The sequence below is a fragment of the Heterocephalus glaber genome, unplaced genomic scaffold (assembly GCF_053883595.1).
Source record: "Heterocephalus glaber isolate CG9 unplaced genomic scaffold, H.glaber_assembly_v1.0 deba00001610, whole genome shotgun sequence".
NCBI lineage: Eukaryota > Metazoa > Chordata > Mammalia > Rodentia > Bathyergidae > Heterocephalus > Heterocephalus glaber.
In genome coordinates, this window is record NW_028258381.1 from 24,701,637 (window position 1) to 24,711,199 (window position 9,563).

The 9,563-nt window shown below is 39.4% G+C and overlaps 1 pseudogene; it reads left to right on the plus strand.

Moving 5' to 3' along the window:
- The first annotated feature begins 1,001 nt into the window (after positions 1-1,001).
- On the plus strand, positions 1,002-7,695 carry LOC101722264 (R3H domain-containing protein 1-like; annotated as a pseudogene).
- The last annotated feature ends 1,868 nt before the right edge of the window (positions 7,696-9,563 follow it).

Sequence of the window (9,563 nt, forward strand, 5' to 3'; positions counted from 1 at the left end):
AAAAATCAGACCTCCCAAATTTAAAGACCCAACCCAAAAATGAGCATCTGAAATGAACAGAAATTTCTCAGACAAAGACGTAGAATAGCAAATAAACATATGAAAAAATATTCAACATCACTGGTCATTCAAGAGATGCAAATGAAAACAACACTGAGATTCCACCTCACCCCAAATAGAATGGCTGCTGTCATGAAATTAACCAACAACAAATGCTGGCAGGGGTGTGAGGAGAAAAGAACCCTTCTCGATTGTTGGTGGGAGTGTAGACTGATGGAACCACTGTGGAAATCAGTATGGAGATACCTCAAAGAACTAGGACTGGAAGTCCCACTTGACCCCACTATTCCCCTGCTGGGTATCTTCCCTATAGTATTAAAAGAATCATACCACAGCAACTTATATGCACCCATGTTCATAGCAGCACAATTTGTAGTAGCTAAAACTTGAAAGTAACCCAATTGCCCATCAATTGGAGACTGAATAAAGAAAATGTGGTTTTTTAATAAAATGGAGTACTACTCAGCCATAAAAAATGAGAAATTACAGACATCTATTGGTAAATGGATGGACTTTGAGGCAATACTCTTAAGTGAAATAAATGGGACACACATGTGTAAATACCGAATAGTTTCTCTAGTGTGAGAAACTGAAAGTGTAAATAAGAACTAAAAGGTAGGCCTCACCATGCCGCTCTCCAATTGACTCCTCCTCCTCAATAATGCGGACCACTGAAAGATATGATATATTTGGTCAAAAACAATTCATTTCAGTCCAGGAATTTACATTGGTGACAAGGACATGGGACTCCTGCCAGATTACAAATGCTGCAATAGAGTTGACATCCTGGCTGATTTCTGTGGAAAGGAACCTTGTATTATTTTATTTTACTTTTGTGGAACACCACAATGCCAAATCAATAGGACACATCAGTGTAATCTCCTTGTGACTTTGGAACATGGTATCACCGATTTGCTTAGGCTCCATGCTGCCCTCTAACTTGAATCCTCTTGCCTAAGCCTCCCAAATAGCTAGAATTACAGGCTTCAAGTTCCCTGTAGAATTCTGAAATCACCTTTGCTAATGAGTATGTCTGATACTATTGCTATAAAAGATGAAACTGAAACAATGAAGGTTTTGGAGGCAGAAATGAAAGCTACAACTACAGTTGAAAATCTTATCAAATCAGAAAACTATAGAAAGGTTTTGGCAGAGAATGAACTGTATATTGACAACAATATTGATTTGCAGGAAAAAATTCAGATCTGGTTAACAAAATAATTTGAAAAAGAGGAGAAACTCTCAAAAGATGAAGCAGAGAAAGAAAAAGCCAGTGGAGCTCAGCCAGTCCCAGCACCCGGAAGGAAGCTCCCCGCCTCCATCCCAGGCTCCTAGGGCAGAGAAGGTGAGCCATGTGGGTGCCAGAAGCACTCCCCCCCCATGGAAATGAGAAAACACATAAACAAGCCTCAAAAACGGAGTTCCAGATCACCTACAGCAACCCCAAAGGGAAATGAGATGGAGCAATCTGATACTCAACCACCTGGACTCTCTGAACTGGCAACAAAAGAGGATCTGGGAAAAATGAAATCAGAAATAATTACTCAGATAACAGTAAAGATTTTGCTCATGGTGCAAGACATGATTAATAAATCTAGAGAGGACACAGATTAAAAAAATACAGGATCTGAGGAACACGATGGAATCCCAACATAGGAAACAAATAGAATCCATAAAACCGATGCAAACAGATTTCCAGGAGATTAAAAACTCCATCGAAAGTCTGCACAGCAGAACGAACCAATGTGAGGATAGAATTTCACATATAGAAGATAAGAGTGCAATTAGTGAGGAGGAAAAGAAAAACTGCTTTAAAATTGTAAGGGAACATGAGAAATCAATCCAGCAGCTGCTAGATGATGCAAAGAAGAATAACATAAGATTGATTGGAGTCAATGAAGAAACAGGAGAGAGTGCAGATGACATAAAAAATCTGTTCACAGAAGTGATGGCAGAAAACTTCCCAAGGAGGGGAAAAGAACTTGACATACAGATAAGTGAGGCATATAGGACTCCAAACAGCCTTGATCAAAAAAAATCTACACATAGGCATATAACAGTTAGGATTCCAGAAATCCAACAGAAGAACAAAATTCTACAAGCAGTGAGAGAAAAGAAACAAATCACATACAAAGGAAAGCCCATCAGAATCACAGCAGACTTCTCAATGCAAACCCTCAAGGCAAGAAGAGCTTGGAGTGATGTATTTCAAGCCCTAAAGGAAAACAGCCTCCAACCCAGATTGATGTACCCTGCAAAACTATCTTTCAAAATTGATGGAGAAATAAGATACTTTCATGATAAAGAGCACCTCAGGAACTTCATGAATACCAAACCGGCACTCCAAAAAATTTTAGACACTATCCTAGGAAAAGACAATGAGGATCACAACCCCAGGAAGCCCAGCAGAATGAATCCGTTGGGTGTGACAAATTAAATGCAAAGGGGGAGAATCCAACAAAAAGAAAAAGTCATGTCAAGGCTTTTAAAACTTTTAACTTCATCTCCCTAATGAGTGTATAATTCAATCTTATTATTGTACTGATTAGTATTTTTCTGATTCTAGAGTTGTATGCCATTCCTTGTGCTATACTGGCTATTTATCATCTTCTTATGTCTACATTTTAATTGGGTTGTCTATTAATGAGCTCTAAGAATTCTTTATATATTCTGGTCATAGGTTATATGCATTATAAATATGGTCTGTTTAAGGACTACTTTTCATTTTAATGATGCCATTTAAAGTTCTAAATTTTGATGGAATCTCATTTATCAATTTTTTTCTTTTATACATCATGTTTTTTGTATCCTAGGTAGTTTTTGCCTACCCTGAATTCATAAATATTTTCCCTTATAATTTCTTCTTAAAATTTTATACTTTTAGGCTTTCTTATTTAGGTTCATAGATCCCTTCAAGTTATTTTCATGAATGGAAACAAAGGGTTAAGGTTAATTTTTTATATACGGATACTAGGTGTTCTAGTGCCATTTGCTGAAAACACTATCTCTTCCTCGGCTCTTGAATTGAGTTTATATTCTATAAAATGCTAATGTTAAATAATCTTTCAAAACTCAGTGGACCATATTTGTGTGGTTCTATTTCTAGATTCTGTTTTATTCCAATGATCTATATGTCTTTCCTTATACCAACACTGCCTTGATTACTGTAGCTTTAGAAGAAGTCTTAAAATTAGGTACTAAACGTCTTCCAACACTGTTTTTGTTTTTGTTTTTAACTTTTCTAGGTCCTTTGTACTCCTACATAACTTTCAAATTTCAATATCCAGTTCTTCATTTATAGCAAGTATACACAGACCTGAATTTTTATATATACCTTGTGTTTTCTAATCCTGCTAAATTCAAGTACAAGTTCTAGGGGCTCCTGGAGATTTCTTAGTATTTTCTCAGTAGATGATCATTTCATCTACATATAAACATTTTGCTTCTGCTGTGCCAATCCTATCCTAGTTGTCTCATTTTACTGCCAGACTATTTTTGTGGGGACTAGGTTTCAAAGTTTAATGGACAGATAAAGAGTAAGCATATCTGCCCTTGTTTCCCACCTTAAGGAGAAAGCATTGTATCTTCTGGATTTATATAAGGCATTCTCGCTGGAAGTATGGAGTACATGTCTTTAATTTGTTGAGAAGTTTCTGTTCTATTTCTAGTCTCCTGATAGCTTTTACCATGAACAGCTGTAGAATTGAGTCCAATACTTTTTCTCCAACTAGTGACAGGATCATATGGCTTTTTCCTTTCCTCTGTTAAAATGATGACTTTTGGGGGTGGATCTTCCAATGCTGAACCAACACTGCCATCCCTATAACAAAACCACTTTCTACATACTGCCAGATCTGACTTCTAAGCGTTTGTTTTGTTAAACAAATTTCTATCTATGTTCATACATTTTTCTTCTATTATCTTTATCCAGTTTTAGGTTTAACACAATGTTGAGTTCCTAAAATGAGGGGAGAAGTCTTCCTTCTTTTTTCTGCTTTAATTGTTTGATATAATTTATCAGTTGAAATGTTTATGAGCCTGCTGTTGTCCTATAGGTAGGTTTTCAAGCTAGGAATATACTTTCTTTAATAGGTGCTATTCAAATTTTATATTTCTTCCAGAGTTAGTTTCATTAATTTGTCTTCCAAGGTACTTCTTAGAAGTTGTCAAATTTATTTCAAAAAAGATTTTTGTAATATGCTTTCTATATCCTTTTAAATTCTGTAAAATCTGTGGTAATGTCTCCTAGATCTTAATATTGTAATTTAAAAAATGTATAACTGATATTGTGTAACAGGAAGAAAAGGTCTAAAAGAGCAGGGGAATTGGGAGGGGTAGGGGAAGGGAAAAAAGAGAAAGGAAAAAATATGAGAAGAGGAAAAAAAATGGAAACAAGGTCTTTGCAAATAGGGAAGGATGGAGGGGGTGAAGGGAGGGCAAGGGAAGGGGAAAAATAATAAGAACCAAGAGACTCATGTAATGGTACAAGATCCCAATGATGGATGTAACTGTATTGTATACTGAAAATGTACCAATAAACTTATTGGGGGAGGAAAAAAAAGCCAGTGAAAAGTTGCCCAGAAAAATGTTATCAAGAGATTCCAGTCAAGAATACACTGATTAAACTGGCATAGATCTACATGAATTTTTAGTAAATACATTAAAAAACAATCCCAGGGACAGAATGATGCTGCTGAAATTGGAGCAAGAAATTTTAAATTTCATTGGTAATAGTGAGTCACCATGTAAAAAATTCCCTCCAATGACATCTTACCATAGGGTGCTATTACACAGAGTAACTGCTTACTTTGGATTGGACCACAATGTCGATCAGAGTGGAAAGTCTGTCATAGTAAACAAAACTCGCAATATAAGAATACCTGATCAGAAATTTGATGAACATATTAAAGATGATAGAGGTGAAGATTTTCAGAAATGATACATACTTAAAAGAGATAACTCTAGTTTTGACAAAGATGATAACCAGATGAAAATACACTTAAAAGATGACAGAAGAAGCAAATCTATAGAAGAAAGAGAGGAAGAGTACCAGAGAGCTAGAGACTGAACATTTTCCCAAGATTCCCTGTGTTCTCAAGAAAATTATATTATTGACAGAAGAATCCAAGATGAGAATGCTAGTAGTACCCAGCAAAGGTGCCAGATATTTAGAGTTAATAAAGATGCTTCAGGAAGATCAACAAATAGTCATCAAAGTAGCACTGAGAATGAGTTGAAATACTCTGAACCGTGACTGTGGAGCAGCACAGATTCAGATAGCTCCCTGCAAAACTTGAAGCCTGCTGTAACCAAAGCCAGCAGCTTTAGTGGCATCTCAGTCCTGATGAGAGGTGATAGTTCTGGAAGCAGCAAAAGGATAGGTAGGCTTTCTAAAACAGGTTCTGAGTCTTCTGGTAGTGTAGGGTCATCTTCTGGCTCTCTTTCTCACATCCAGCAGCCTCTTCCAGGTACAGCTCTCAGCCAGTCTTCTCATCACACACCGGTCATCTATCCAGCTGTCAGCACTCATAGTTCTCTTTCTTTCGATGGTGGCTTAAATGGACAAGTCACATCTCCTAGCTCTAGCTTCTTTTTGCTTCCTTTGGAAGCAGCAGGCATACCACCTGGCAGTATTCTGATCAACCCACAAACAGATCAGCCCTTCATAAACCCAGATGGGAGTCCAGTTGTATATAATCCTCCTGTGACTCAACAGCCAGTTAGAACCCAAGCGCCTGGACCTCCACAGCCACCTCTGCAACCCCCACCACCTCAACAACCAGGAGCTAATCACATTTTCTCACAACAGGATAACCTTTGTTCTCAGTTCAGCCACATGAGTCTTGTCTGCCCGCCATCTGATGGTTCTGACACACATGCCACCATGTTCCAGTTGTTCTTCAGTCTCCCCAGCAATCCGGTTATATCATGACAGCAGCACTCCCACCAGATCCTCTTTCACCACCACCTCCACCTCTTCCTTCCCTTCCTCCCAGGCAGCCAGTCCTTACTGCTGGCTGTTCTGTCTCTGGTCATGCTCTCAGCCAGCCTGTGCTCCAGCAGCAGGGATATATTCAGCAGCCCTCATCACAGATGCCAGCTTGTTGTTGTGCTAGAGGCCACTATCACTCCAGTCAGCCTCAGTATGCCCTTCTGTCCATTACAGTTCACATCTAAACCAACCACTGCCACAGCCTGCACAGCAAACAGCTTATCAAGTTATGCCCAACCAGCAGCAAAACTACCAAGGAATAGTTGGAGTTCAGCAGCCCCAGAGTCAGAGCCTAGTTGGAGGCCAACCCAATAGCACTGGAAAGCAGATTCAAGGAGTGATCATCCCCTATCCTTCAGTGCCATCATGTCAGGTTTCACTGCCTCAAGGTTCTCAAGGAATAGCCCATCAGACTTATCAACAGCCTGTTATGTTGTCTAGTCAGTCTAATCAAGGATCTATGCCCACAGCAGGAATGCCAGTTTACTACAGTGTCATTTCACCTGGCCAACAAAATAATTTAAGCTCTTCAATAGGTTACCTGCAACATCCAGGATCAGAACAAGTACAGTTTCCTCGAGCTACTTCACCGTGTGGTTCTCAGCAGCTTCAAGGCCATTAGTGTGCTGCCGTGCCGCCAGCGCCACCTGGTGGACGAGTGGTGATGATGCAGCTCCATGTACCAAACAATCCACAATCTGGTGCCCACTCACCCTCTCAGTGGAAACAAAATAAATATTACCGTGACCTCCAGAGAGGGCAGAAGTGTGTTGAATTTAGCAATGTAGACAATATTGTTCAGCACAGCTCTCAACTCAGCAGTCCCATTATTTCACCAGCTCAATCACCGGCACCAGCTCAGCTATCTTCCCTGAAAACCATACGTCCCTCTGGACCACCATTTTCCATCATGCCCCAATTTTCTAGACCTTTTGTCACTGGCCAGGGAGATGCCAGGTATCCATTACTTGGCCAACCACTGCAGTACAACCCTCCTGCTGTTATACATGGACACATTTCAAGCCAACAGGGTCAGGCTGGCAGCAGGCATGGAAACCGGGGAAGGAGACAAGCTAAGAAAGCTGCATCCACAGACCTTGGTGCAGAAGCAGTTGTTGGGAAGGTTGGAAATTACTGAACTACCAGATGGAATGATTCGCATGGAAGCTGAGAAACTTTTTGGGGAACCGTTCAAAATTGGCGCCAAGATCTGATGGCTCTGGCTCCCCAGTCACAGCCCCAGCTGCAACGTCATGCCATCTACTGTGGCAGTGGGGACAGCACTGTCAATCCTGAATGCTGTAGACCCAAGGACTTGGCCCCTACTAGCACTGTCTTAGCCACATTCCCCTCCATTTCAGCTGCATAAAATTCACTGAAGAAACAAATTAACTCAGTTAACAGGTTTAAGCTGAGAATAAGTAAGAAGCACTATGACTTTCACATTTTGGAAAGGGCAAGTTATCAGTAAGACAGCTACCTTTGGACCCTTAACCTCTGATTGCCCTGCCATCTCCCAACTCTGATTGGCTTGGTATTTGGAGCTTCTGTTAACATTTAGAGACTCCTAGGATGTGTGGTCATGGGGTTATAGCTTTTGGAAAAAAGCCAGTGATCCAGCAAATGGGGGAAAAGAGATACACATTTTACCCTACTGATTTTAGAAATCCACATAAAATGGTAGAGAGTTAGCAGCTTTTTCTAAGAAAATGCTGTTCAAATGCCTCCTAACTTTTATAGTTATTTTGTTTTATATTTCTGAATTCTTGTATCAGATCCAAAGCTCTATTGTACAACAAATTATTATTCAAAATTATTATAACCAGTTGCAACCTGTATTTCTTTTTGCAGCCAGCACAGTGTGACCCAACTTAGGATTCGGGGGAAAAGAATGCAGGGGTGGAATAATCAAGTCAAAACCATGTGCTGTTCTTTTGGAGGGCTGAGGGAGCAAAAAGCCCACAAATAAAGATGATTCTTCCCATGAATCTCTAAACATAGAAACATTTTCCAGAAAATACAGAACTCCCCCATAGGGTCCTTTCCTTATTCATTTAGGTAGCATGGATGTTAAGTGTAAAGTGAATTATGTTCTTAATGCTCTTAATCAAACCACTTAAATTCAAAGGGGAATGGGAGTCATCCAAGTCAGGAAAATACTCTCACTCTTTTTTTAAGTGTCCCTCCAATAACTAATTGCCGCTTATTTGAATTCCCCTCCTTGTGGATTTCTTGTCACCTATGGAAATATATTTCATGAGTGCTAGAGACTTCTTAAGTGGTTTCTTTTCACTTTATTAAATTCTTTTATTGGTACATTGTAGGTATACAACACAATTACATTTCTCATTGGGAATTGTACCTTTATATAATGCACTTGGTTCTTATTTTTTCCCCATTCCTAGCTCTCCCTTCACCCCCTCCACCCTTCCCTATTTACAAAGATTTTATTTCCATTTTTTCCATTTCTCATCATTTATTCCATTCCCTTCTTTCCTTTCCCCTGCCCCTCCCACTACCCCTACCCCTTTGGACCTTTTCTTCCTATTTTGCATTATCGATTATTCATTCTAATCATTGGTACATTTTAGGTATACAATATAATGACATTCATCATTGGAAATTTGCACCTTTACATAGTCTCTCTTGGTTCTTATTTTTCACCCTTGCCCAGCCCTCCCTTCAACCCTTCCATTCCTCCCTATTTACAAAAATTTTGTTCCTATTTTTCCATTTTTCTCATATTAATCCCATTCCCTTCTATCCTTTCCCCTAGCCCTCCCACTTCCTTCCCCTTTGCCCCCTTTCTTACTATTTCACATTACCTATTATACATTTTAGTCCTTATTTACACTTTCAGTTTCTCACACCAGAGAAACTATTTGGTATTTATTCATGTGTGTCCTATTTATTTCACTTAAGAGTATCACCTCAGTGTGCATCCACTTAGCTATAAATGTCTCTAATTTCTCATTTTTTATGGCTGAGTAGTACTCCATTTTATAAAAAACCCACATTTTCTTTATCCAGTCTCCAGTTGATGGGCATTTGGGGTGTTTCCAAGTCTTAGCTATCACAAACTGTGCTGCTATGAACATGGGTGCACATATATCACTGTGGTATGACTCTTTTAATTCTTTGGGGAAGATCCCCAGCAGTGGAATAGTGGGGTCAAATGCGACGTCCAGTCCTAGTTCTTTTAGGTATCTCCATAGTGATTTCCACAGTGGTTGCACCAGTCTCCACTCCCACCAGCAGTGGAGCAGTGTTCCTCTTTCCCCACAGCCCCACCAGCATTTGTTATTGGTTGATTTCATGATAGCAGCCATTTTTCTGGAGTGAGGTGGAATCTCAGCATTGTTTTCATTTGCATCTCTCGAATGACCAGTGATGTTGAACATTTTTTCATGTATTTATTTGCTATTTCTACTTCTTTGTCTGAGAAATGTCTGTTCATTTCAGATGCCCATTTTCAGATTGGGTCTTTAAATTTGGGAGGTCTGATCTTTTT